The sequence below is a fragment of the Bos grunniens genome, chromosome 16 (genome assembly GCF_055505025.1).
Source record: "Bos grunniens cultivar Pamir isolate PY7600 chromosome 16, Bosgru_T2T1.0, whole genome shotgun sequence".
In the NCBI taxonomy this organism is placed as follows: domain Eukaryota; kingdom Metazoa; phylum Chordata; class Mammalia; order Artiodactyla; family Bovidae; genus Bos; species Bos grunniens.
In genome coordinates, this window is record NC_141180.1 from 53401178 (window position 1) to 53413605 (window position 12428).

Below are 12428 nucleotides of genomic sequence, written 5' to 3' on the forward strand. Positions count from 1 at the left end.
CATCTCACACCTCCCAGACTGGCAGAAGCTGAAAGAAAAATGACTACATCTGAAGAAGCAGGATGCTGCCAGGGGAGGCACACAGGGGATTTCAAAAGTAAAGCTGAACACAGGTGTCCACTATTATAGTTCTCTACACATCACATATATTTTATGAATACTCTTTGAAGCTCAGTTCAGTCGCTCAGTCATGTCCAACTCTTTGCGACCCCATGAATTGCAGCACGCCAGGCCTCCCTGTCCATCACCAACTCCTGGAGTTCACTCAGACTCACGTCCATCGAGTCAGTGATGCCATCCAGCCATCTCATCCTCTGTCGTCCCCTTCTCCTCTTGCCCCCAATCCCTCCCAGCATCAGAGTCTTTTCCAATGAGTCAACTCTTCTCATGAGGTGGCCACAGTACTGGACTTTCAGCTTTAGCATCATTCCTTCCAAAGAAATCCCAGGGCTGATCTCCTTCAGAATGGACTGGTTGGATCTCCTTGCAGTCCAAGAGACTCTCAAGAGTCTTCTCCAACACCACAGTTCAAAAGCATCAATTCTTCCCTGCTTATTTAACTTATATGCAGAGTACATCATGAGAAACGCTGGACTGGAAGAAACACAAGCTGGAATCAAGATTGCCGGGAGAAATATCAATAACCTCAGATATGCAAATGACACCACCCTTATGGCAGAAAGTGAAGAGGAACTCAAAAGCCTCTTGATGAAAGTGAAAGTGGAGAGTGAAAAAGTTGGCTTAAAGTTCAACATTCGGAAAACAAAGATCATGGCATCCAGTCCCATCACTTCATGGGAAATAGATGGGGAAACAGTGGAAACAATGTCAGACTTTATTTTTTTGGGCTCCAAAATCACTGCAGATGGTGACTGCAGCCATGAAATTAAAAGACACTTACTCCTTGGAAGGAAAGTTATGACCAACCTAGATAGCATATTCAAAAGCAGAGACACTTTGCCAACTCTTTGAAGCTACTCAATATTTAATCAAAACAATTAAATGAGATGATGACCCAGTAAAATACACAGCACAGTGGTTGGCAGATGCTAGGTGCCCATTCTTCTTCTACTTCTTGTTTCACTATAAATATTTTAGAAAAAAATTGAGCAAAACTAAATAGTGGCTCTCTCGTAACTCCAATACTACTTGGTAGATGGAAGACTATAGGATCAGATTCCAGATCTATTCAAAGACAGAGACAAACAAGTCTTTTCGCTCCCAGTCCCCAATCTTACAATCTAGTTATTTATGCCAATTTTACTAAAAATAAGTATCCAGAAGTGTTTCATTCTCTCTCGTATCTTGATTTCTACCTCTTTAGTTCTCTTTTCAACTGGAAAATGGTACTTTGGTGAAACCATTATGAGAGAAGCCACAGCTGAATGGTGAAAGGAATAAAAATCAAGGCTCAAGGGATGCCTGCAAGCCAGCACACTGTCTCAGCCTGGTCCTCCACAGCATTACACGGTACACAACAGGCAAGAAAGGAGGAAAGCCAATGGCTTGCTCCATGCCTGCTCTTGGATTGTACTGTGGCCCACATGCTGCTGCTGCTGCCGCCGCTGCTGTGTCCCTTCAGTCGTGTCCGACTCTGTGGGACCCCACAGACGGCAGCCCACCAGGCTCCCCCGTCCCTGGGATTCTCCAGGCAAGAACACTGGAGTGGGTTGCCATTGCCTTCTCCAATGCATGAAAGTGGAAAGTGAAAGTGAAGTCGCTCAGTCGTATCCAACTCTTAGCGACCCCATGGACTGGCAGCCCACCAGGCTCCTCCGTCCATGGGATTTCCCAGGCAAGAGTACTGGAATGGGGTGCCATTGCCCACATGCTAGAAGTCCCTAAATCAGTTTGAAAACATCTGTCATATGAAGAGCCCCAGACAAGATACAAGGGAGGGAGGAAGGAGAGGATGGGACAAATTGAGAGAATAGCATTGACATATCTGCACTGTCATGTGTAAAACGGGGCTTCCCTGGTGGCTCAGATGATAAAGACTCTGCCTGCCATGCGGGAGACCCGAGTTTGATCCCTGGGTCGGGAAGACCCCATGGAGAAGGGAATGGCAACCCACTCGGTCCTCTTGCCTGGAGAATCCCATGGACAGAGAAGCCTGGTGAGCTCAGTCCAGGGGATCACAGAGAGGTGGACACAACTGAGCACCTGGGCACACAAAGAGGAGAAGCAGGGCGGCCATGAGAGCACAGGCCCCAGGCCGGCTGACTCAGCCTTCCTAGAGGGTTCAATACTAACCTCCGGTTCTAATGAGGAGTAGGAGTTAACCCGATGTGGTGGCATCATTGCAGGAAGGGGGATCCCTTCCAGGGTCCCAAATTGGGCTTTGTCTAACACTCAGAAGTGAATTGTCTGAAGGGACACATATGTTGACAAAGCAAGAGGTTTTAATGGGAAAGGGGCACCCAGGCAGAGAGCAGGAGGGTAAGGGAAGCCAGGAGAACTGCTCTGCCACGTGGCTCAAAGTTTCGGGTTTTATGGCGATGGTGTTAGTTTCCAGGCTGTTTCTGGCCAATCATTCTGACTGAGTCCTTCCTAGTGGCGCACACATTGCTCAGCCAAGACAGATGTCAGCGAGAAGGATTCTGGGAGGTAGTCAAACAGTGGTGTCGCCTTTTGACCTTTCCCAAACTCTTCTGGTTGGTGGTGGCATATTAGTTCCATGTTCCTTACGAGGACCTCCTGTCATAAAATAACTCACGCAAATGGTCACCAAGGTGCCTGGCCAAGGTAGGTGGTTTCAGTCAGTGTGCTTCCCCTAACCGAGTGGGTATAAGAAGCAAGGAGAGAAAGCCCCAAGTTGGGGAATTGCAGGTGTGGAGGCTCTGGAGCGAGCCAAGTTTCCTTCTGGATACTAGATGGATCGGAGGGCCTGGAGCAAAGAATGCAAGAAGGGTGGAGCTGCGTTCATGCTCTCCTTAGGATCATGCCTACCAGACAAGCCCAGAAAATGTCCAGCCTTAGTCCTGGAGAGCAGAGGGCATAATCCATCCACCGCCCTCTCCTGCGCTTGGCTGCAAGGATGATGCCAGCTGGGAGGTCTGGTTGGGACCTGACAGTGATTCAAGGAATGCAGCTGGACAGTACAAACTGAAATTACAAGTAAAGACTGGTTTAAAATTTTTGCAAGAGAAAAACTATTGCAGCGTGGCCCCTCCCATACACTCAGGTCTTCAACTCCTAGAAACTCCCCTGCTGTACAGAGAGAGGTGCTTGCCTTGTGGCTCAGTGGGTAAAGAATCCTCCAGCAATGCTGGAGACACAGGAGTCACAGGTTCAATCCCTGGGTTGGGAAGATCCCATAGAGGAGGGCATGGCAATCCACTCCAGTATTCTTGCCTGGAGAATCCCATGGACAGAAGAGTCTGGCGGGCTATAGTCCACAGGGTCACAAAGAGTTGGACACGACTGAAGCGACTGAGCATGCACACACGTATATGAAGAGGAGTCTCCAGCATTGCAAAGAATATATCCGGGAATGGTCACCAGCTTGACAGCCTGACTATTGGTGATGAGAATACCTCTTTTGAGAGCTACCCTGGTAGCTCAGCTGGTAACAAATCCGCCTGCAATGCGGGAGACCTGGGTTTGATCCCTGGGTTGGGAAGATCCCCCGGAGGAGGGAGGGCATGGAAACCCACTCCAGTATTCTTGCCTGGGGAATCCATGGACAGAGGAGCCTGGCGAACTACAATCTGTGGGGTCAAAAAGAATCAAGACATGACTCAGCAACAAAGCACAGCACAGCATACCTCTACTGAATGGAAGAAATTACTTTTTTCATTTCCAGACCTGCCCACACACAGACTTAGGGGCATCTGTAAGAGGAGACAAAAGAGTCTACCCATCACGTGCTTAGTCCTACACTATCCTACCCACTCACCCCTCTGCTCCCCACTTGCTCTTCTAGAACTGCAACTGCTTCAGGCTCTCTTAGCCAGAGACCTGTCAGGAGTCAATTGAGCTGTATCCATCCAGGTATTGCCATGCATTTGTTTCAACTATAATTATTCCTCCCAGCAGATAAAGGCATCCTGGTGTGAGACACAGCAGGCCAGCACCATGCAGGCACATGGGCCAGGCAGCAGGCAGAGTGCAGTGAGGTGGCTCTGCCATCTGGTGCTTAGAAGGACGGGCTTGAGACTCACGTCTCCACCCCCAGCCCCCAAACTCCAGACTTCCCCCAGCAAACCACGTGGTAACAGCTCCGTTCAATTCTTTTCAGCATCTCTGGCCCCATGGGCCCATTTTGTAACTTCTCATGGACAGAGGAGCCTGGCGGGTTACAGTCCATGGGGTCGTAAAGAATCAGTCATGACTGAAGCAATTAAGCATCCATGCATCCTCTTCTAGTTAGCCCTTGAATTCATTTTGACCTGCTCTCACCAGGTCCAAAATGCTGGGTTGTCAAGGCCAGGGTATGGAAAGCAGAGAAAGTTAACTGCGTAATTAACATTAAGTTCTCTACAAAGGTTCGTCTAGTCAAGGCTATGGTTTTTCCTGTGGTCATGTATGGATGTGAGAGTTGGACTGTGAAGAAGGCTGAGCGCCGAAGAATTGATGCTTTTGAACTGTGGTGTTGGAGAAGACTCTTGAGAGTCCCTTGGACTGCAAGGAGATCCAACCAGTCCATTCTGAAGGAGATCAGCCCTGGGATTTCTTTGGAAGGAATGATGCTGAAGCTGAAACTCCAGTACTTTGGCCACCTCATGTGAAGAGTTGACTCATTGGAAAAGACTCTGATGCTGGGAGGGATTGGGGGCAAGAGGAGAAGGGGACGACAGAGGATGAGATGGCTGGATGGCATCACTGACTCGATGGACGTGAGTCTGAGTGAACTCCAGGAGTTGGTGATGGACAAGGAGGCCTGGCGTGCTGTGATTCATGGGGTCGCAAAGAGTCGGACATGACAGAGCGACTGATTTGATCTGATCTGATCTGATCTCTACAAGCCCCCTTGATGGCTCCCCAGGTGGCACAGTGGTAAAGAATCTGCCTGCCAATGCAGGAAATATTGGGAAGATTCCCTGGAGAAGGCAATGGCAACCCACTGCAGCATTCTTCCCTGGAAAATTCTATGGACAGAGGAGCCTGGTGGGCTACAGCCCATGGGATTGCAAAGAGTCAGACACGACGAAGCAACTTTCACTTTCATCTCTACAAGCCCTGGTGACAACTTTACCTCTTCTATCCAGATGTGGTACTGATGGAGATAATAATGAATTCTTTTCCTGAAAATAATTATTGTTACGGTCAAAGCTAAATTGTTCTCTAGTTTTGTCATCTTTTCTAACAAATGATATGGTACAATCTGGTGTGACATTGTACATATGGTACAATGGTGTACAATCTCTGATGGGACTCTTCTGCCTCTTTGTGCCACCACTGCCTTGCTCATAGCAGGCACTTATAAATGTTTATTGATGCTAGATGATGAATAATTAGCACCAAGCCTGCATAGGCATGAACTCCCCATACAGGGCACACTTCAACATGTGACTGCTCAAGGGAGCCCACTCTATCAAATCAATATCAATGTGATTCATGTCACATGGATCCTTTCAACATGGAGACCTATTCCTCCCCAGGATTCCACCTATGGATCCCCTAGTGGAAAAATATACATTCACCTTCCAGATTTTATTGGAGATTCTGTCCTCTCTCTGGGAAGATATTTGGAGACACCACTCAGCAGGAGAGATTTTGGAGGGACCAGATGGCTGGTAAATGAGAGGCTATTCTCAATCCAGGGCCAACAGGAAAGCAGAAAGCCAGAGCTCAAATTTAGACTGAAACCTGGTACCCAACTGTATAAACTTAGAAACTCCCTTGAACCATATGGCTCTTTTAAATAAATACCTGTCTGTCCAATCCTAGAATGGAAAGGAACTTCAAAGTCTAGCTTTCTTCCCAGACACAGCATCTGTAGAGCCTAGCAGCTACGGGAGATGCTTGAGATGGACCAGCTGACTGAGCCTACATTAATGGCTGTCAGTCTCAAGGATCTTAAAGTTCGTTGGAATCTTTCTAATTCCAAACATCTTTCACACTTCTCTTCTCTCCATCTAATTCTTTTTTTCATTACCGTACCCGAGGTTAGAATATATGTATACACACACACATGCATACTCCATGCAACCCTGTTTAAACATTTTAATACATTACTGTCCCTCTGCTGGCCCACTTATAATGGTCTTTCCCTCTCATTGACACTTTCCACTTTCCTTCATGTCTCTCTCCATTTCTTGACAATGACCCCTAAAAATCAGCATTTTAGCTCCCCGTGTGAAGTCACCATCCCTAAGTATTCTGAAATATGGTGTCTTCCAACCAAATCAACATAGATCCCAGACCCTCCTCCCCTCTCCAACCATCACATTGTCTTAAGACCTCTCCCACCATACACAGGCTTGCCATGAGCTAACACTACCTTGACCAAAAGGTAGCGACTACACTACCTTGACTAGAAATGGCCTTACCTGATCAATTCCTTCAATTGAATCTTCAGCCCTTGGAAAAAGAAGTGAGAGGGGTGGCAGTAAAGACCACACGAAAAGAAAGACAAATAGGACCTCCCTTACATGTTTCCCCCTCCTCCCCTATTGTTAAAAAGGGAGATAAAGTACAAAGGCACTCAGTAAACTGTTAGATCCAATACAAATGTAATTTAACATTGCTATTAATTTTTTATCACAAAATAATCCCTTAATTAGCATAGAACTAGTGTCATTGAGTGAAAGCAAAGGTCACTCAGTCGTGTCTGACTCTTTGAGATCCCATGGATTATACAATCTCCAGGCCAGAATACTGGAGTGGGTAGCCTTTTCCTTCTCCAGGGGATCTTCCCGACCCAGGGACCAAACCCAGGTCTCCCGCATTGCAGGAAGATTTTTTACCAGCTGAGCTATGAGGGAAGTGTCATTGATGGTTCTCTGGAATGAGCTCCACCTCCATGAGGCAATGAGCCCAAGAATACGGGAGTGGGTAGCCTATCCCTTCTCCAGTGTATCTTCCCGATCCAGGAATCGAACTGGGGTCTCCTGCATTGCAGACAGATTCCTTATCAACTGAGCTATGAGGGAAGTGTCGTTGCTGGTTCCCTGGAATGAGCTCCACCTCCATGACGCAATGATTTAGTATCAGTCTTAGTCACCTTCAACTCCACCCCCTCCCTTGCCCTTCACATTGTCAAGCACAGTTTCCATTCACTCTATTTTCAGAAAGTCCTTCAATTCATTCTCCTCATCCAGTCTCTTTTGCCCTGAACTCAGCCCAGTTTTTTGTCATCTTGACACTGAATTATGACTGTCTCTTACTCGAAGATCTTCCCACTCTGTATCAGTTCAGGTCCTCCAAGGAACCAAGCCAAGATGGGATTAGATTTGCAAGATGTTGACTGGGGTGGGGGGAGGGCAATGGTAGGGAGAGGGACAGCATATGAAGGATAAAGAGAGAAGGAGGGAGTGGCAGAAGGTGGAGAGAGCCTCTGGACCCCCTGTAGGTCTGACACCTGTGAGGGGTGGAAGGAAGCCTGGGTACGAAGAGCCTCTGACCACAGTGGAGTCCTGAGAAAGTCTCAGTAGGCCGATGAGTAGTCTCCAAGCAAATACCCCCATTAGAGGTATCCCACATGGACAGAAATGAGGCTTTAGTACCCTTTGTGCTCAGGCGCTGATAGGCAATAGCCTGGGAGAACTGTGACCTCAGCATAAATATCAGAGTTATGGGGGAAAGACAGTCTTCTCAATAAAGGGACTAGATCAATTGGACATAAAGGAAAAAAAAAAACTTTATTTCCTCTCATACCATTCACTAAGATTAGTTCTGGGTGAACTGTAGATCTAAATATGAAAAGAAAAAGGCAAAAAAGTTTAAACTTTTAAAAATAATACAAGAGGGGACTTCCCTGGTGGTCCAGAGGTTGGGAATCTGCCTGCCAATGTAGGGGACATGGGTTCAACCCCTGGTCCGAGAAGATTCCACACACCCTGGGCAACAAGCCCTTAAGCCACATCTACTGAGTCCATATGTTGCAACAACTAAAGCCCATGCACCTAGAGCCTGTGATCAGCAACAAGAGAAGCCCACTCACACAACTAGAGGAAGTAAGTAGAGGAAGCCCACGTGCAGCAACAAAGACCCAATGCCGCCAAAAATAAATTTATTTTTAAAAATAACAATAATAATATAAGAGAATCCATTTACAACCAAGAAAGGAAACCTACAAACTACACAAGAAAAGAAGGATTCATTGGAATACATTGCAATTAAGAACTTCTATTTATCAAAATTCAGAACTTCTGTTTTGGAAGGCAGAAGAGAGTGAAAAGACAAACCAGGGTGAGAGAAGGTAGCTTCAATACATTTGACTGATAAAGGGATCATAACCAGACTATAAATAAAACTACTAAAAGTCAATTAAAAATTTAAAAAAAAACAACAAAGAACTGAGTAGAAAAAAAGGGCAAAAGACTTGAAAAGATGTTCCACCAAAGAGGATTCCCTAGTGGCCAATAAACTTATGAAAAGGTGCCTAATATCATTAATCAAGACAGGAATATACACTAAAGTCACAACAAGATATCACTAAGCTCTCACTTGGATGGTTAAATCTAAAAAAATCTGGTAACACCAAGTGCTGGAGAAAACATGGAACAACAGAAGGTCCCTGATGTTACTGAAGAGTGTGCAAAATGGTTCAGTCACTTTGGAAAACCGTTTGCAATCTTGACTACTAATAGGCTCAGCCTGTAACCCAAAAATTTCGTCGTAGGTTTGGAATTACCTAGAAATAGAATCACATATGCATAAGATGCACACCAAAAGACACGTACAAGAAAGAATGTTCACAGCAGCATCATTGTCATGAGGCAAATGTCCACCAAGAGTAAAAATGGATAAATAAATTGTGGTTGAGTTCTTCCATGATGTACCATAGTAAAAATTAATACATCAATGCTACACCTGACAATATGGATGAATTTTGCAAGTACAGTGCTGAGTGAAACCTACTCCAGGATTATACAAAGTTCAAAAACAAGTGGAACTAAAATTTGGTGTTTAGGGATTCACACTTAAGTGGCAAAACTACTGGGGAAAAATAAGCAAAGACATGATAACCATCAAAGTCAAGATGATGGTTACATTCAGGGAGATAGAAAATTAGAAAGAGATAAGCATGAGGTTTCGATATGCTAGCAACAGTCTACTTTTGACCTGAGTATTTGCCATATAATAACTTTTTAAATCTTCTTTTAACTTTCATGCATTTTTCTTAATTGTGTTATATTTCACAGCTTTTAAAATGTTTCTTTAAAATAAAAAATGAGAAAATCTTATAAAAGAGGAGCAATCTAGATAGACCTAATTCCTGCTCCTGAGAGCCTACACTTGATTATCTAATAGGGACTGTGTGAAAACCCTGGCAAAATGTAAAGAATAGAAGACCAAGCACAGAGAAGTTAATTTCATGATATGACAAAGCATTGCCATCTCTTTTTCAACTTTTCTTTCTCTTATTTATTTATTTTTGGCTATGATGGGCCTTCATCAGGCTTCCCTGGTGTCTCAGTCAATAAAGAATCCTCCTGTAATGCAGGACACTTCCTGCAATGCAGGAGACCTGGGTTTGATCCCTGCATCGGGAAGATCCTAGGAGAAGGAAATGGCAACCCACTCCAGTATTCTTGCCTTGGAAATCTCCTGGACAGAGGAGGGTCTTTGTTTCCGCATGTGGGCTTTTTTCTAGCTGTGGTACACAGGCTTCTTGCAGTGGCTTCTCTTGTTGCAGAGCACAGGCTCTACAGCACGGGCTCAGCAGTTGTGGTACACAGGCTTAATTGCCCCACGGTATGTGGGATTTTCCGAAACCAGGGATCAAACCTGCGTCCCCTGCATTGGCAGGCAGATTCTTAAGCACTGGACCACCAGGGAAGACCCTATCACTTCCTTTTATGATAAAAAAGTAGAAATCAGAAGGTATTATTAACAGAAACATCCATGGAAGTAAAACTGCATAGAGCCCCAATTGTCTGCTACCACCCCAACTATATAGAGAATTGAGATGACTGTTCTCCTCTTATCAGGGTTAGCACCCCCTCTCATAACCTGGCTGGCAGTTTGAACTCCAAAGAAAGACATCACTGTGACTCATACAAGCAAAAAGTGATTGACAGCTCATTTTCCCAGGGTACTTTGGGAACCACCTTGCAAAGGGTACTTTCAGTACTCTGGTAATTAATGTATAAGCTGGCAGGCACTTTTTCATTTAAAGACATTTATTTCTTAATTAAAATGACATGCAAATGTTAACATTTATTAATTATTTTACTAGCTCACAGCAGTGTAATTAGCTGACTTGAAAAGCTGAAAATGATACCTCCATCTTTCAGAAATTGCAGCACAGGGTTGAAATGATAATATGAAGTAAGAAAAGTGGTTCCTGGGTGCTCCTCATCTCCTTTCACAGTCTCCACCCCACATTCTACCTCTGCGACCGTTCACCAAGTGGGCTGTGAGGATTAGGATGTCTGATTTCCAAAGCCACCTTGCAACCACTGTGCTGTTCCAGATGACCTGGCAGAGGACACAGTAAAGCAGAGAGGAGCCATTACAAAGACAAGGGTGAGCGATGCAAAAAGACTGGAAAACCCAGCGACAGGTGGGGCAGTTTCTCCTTGGCGTGATTCACGGAAAGAAAGCGAATGCCTCAAGACTGCAGGCAATGGATTGGAAGAACTGAATGAGGGAGCACATCGTGATAAAATCAACACGCTGGGTCTGCTGTAAGTTATAGCCACTCTTCCTCATCAGTCGTAGCTGAGTCCCTGTAAAACTTCACCAGCTGCCAGTGAGCAACACATCTGGAGTAGGAGGGGCCTTACAGAGAGTCACCTGGGGTGGAGGGGCAGTTATTCTGCCTACTTATGATCAGCTGCGAGGAGCAAGCAGACATGGAGTATGGCCAGGAACATGAATGATTCAAAATATTCATTAGGTCTCACAGCCACAGTGTTGGGTCTACAAGTCCATTCAAGGGCAAGAGAAAAGTTTAGGATTATTTTTTAAAAGTGTATGTATGTGTATATACACACATATATATATATATATATATATATAAACTATGAAAAGAATACTACAACACCACAATCAATAAATACTTAACTACATGCCTACAAAATGTAATATTATGTCAGCCTCATTTGTTAAATTAATATTCATAAAATTTTCATTATGCTTAGAAACAATCTGCAGTTTAGGCTTTCTTTCTTCACAAAAATTCCAAGTGTAAATGAGAAACTACAACCAATAGTGAATTAAGTAAATTGTTCATAGCTTGATTGCTTTGAAAGCAAAATTATTTCTTACAGGTCTTCCAAGTGTTTACAGCCAAAAAAATTACATTTCCTGTAACATTTTATTTTTTTAAATGATGTAGGATGGAGCCTCCAAAGGAAGTGTTCCTAGATCTTTAAAACAGCACTGGCCAGCTTTGTCCTGAATCTGCAAAAAAGGACCATTAAAGGCCTTACCGAATCCAAGTTCTTCCCACAGTGACTGAAATGTTGTCTTCATTAAACTGTAATTACATCTGGAGGCAACACTTTCCACACTATGAGCACAGGATCTGGAGTCAGACTGCTCATGTTCAGATCTTTTCTCCATAATTCACTGTGCATCCTGAGGGAAGTGGCTCAACCTCTCTGAGCCTCATTTTCCTCATCTGTAAAATAAGGAGCATGATAGAATCCACTGTAAAAGGTTGGGAGGATTAACTGAGTTAATACATGTAAAGCATTTATAACTATGCCTGGCACAGAGTAAATATTGAATAAATGTTATTCATTCACAGAAACGTGGATCTGCCCTAAGAACCCTATCCAACTGTTTGATCATTTTTACATCTTTCCAAGGTGAATGTGCACAAAGGCAGGCAGAGACGCTTCTTCAGTCAGGTTTCGCCCAGGCAAGGTCAGGCCGTGCTTCCAGGCAGAACAGTAGAGGGTGTTCAGGGCCAGGGAACAGATAGGAATTGAGCAGAGAACAAGAAATCCAGGGCATAAACAGCATGTTCACAACGGAGACTCTTGCCCTTTGGTCTCTGAAATGCTTTTCTACCCCTCCCCCCAAGGTGGATTATTTGTGCCTATGGAGAGAAAAGAGAGAAACTTTGGAAAACTACACGGTTAATTAATCCTCAACAAACTGCATAGTTGACCTGCAGCAAATGGATGCTTCCTACAGAGGTGACAATTATTTGAATGCAAATTAAGTAGTTTATATGCCCTTAGCAGAGGGAGATAATTCCTTATAAACATCCATTTTGTTAGGAGGGAAAGGAAGGGAGAGAGAGAGGAAGGAAGGAGGGGAGAGAGGGAAGGAAGGAGGGGAGAGAGGGAAGGAAATAAGTGGAG

The 12428-nt window shown here is 44.6% G+C and overlaps 1 protein-coding gene across 1 annotated transcript in view; it reads right to left on the reverse strand.

The window, feature by feature from the left end:
- CNIH3 (cornichon family AMPA receptor auxiliary protein 3) overlaps window positions 1-11665 on the reverse strand; it is a 179363-nt gene extending 167698 nt beyond the window's left edge. Inside the window, exon 1 of the mRNA XM_086345158.1 lies at window positions 11547-11665. The gene's annotated coding sequence lies outside the window, so the exon portion shown is untranslated. The remainder of the gene's footprint in view (window positions 1-11546) is intronic.
- Between the last annotated feature and the right edge of the window lie 763 nt (window positions 11666-12428).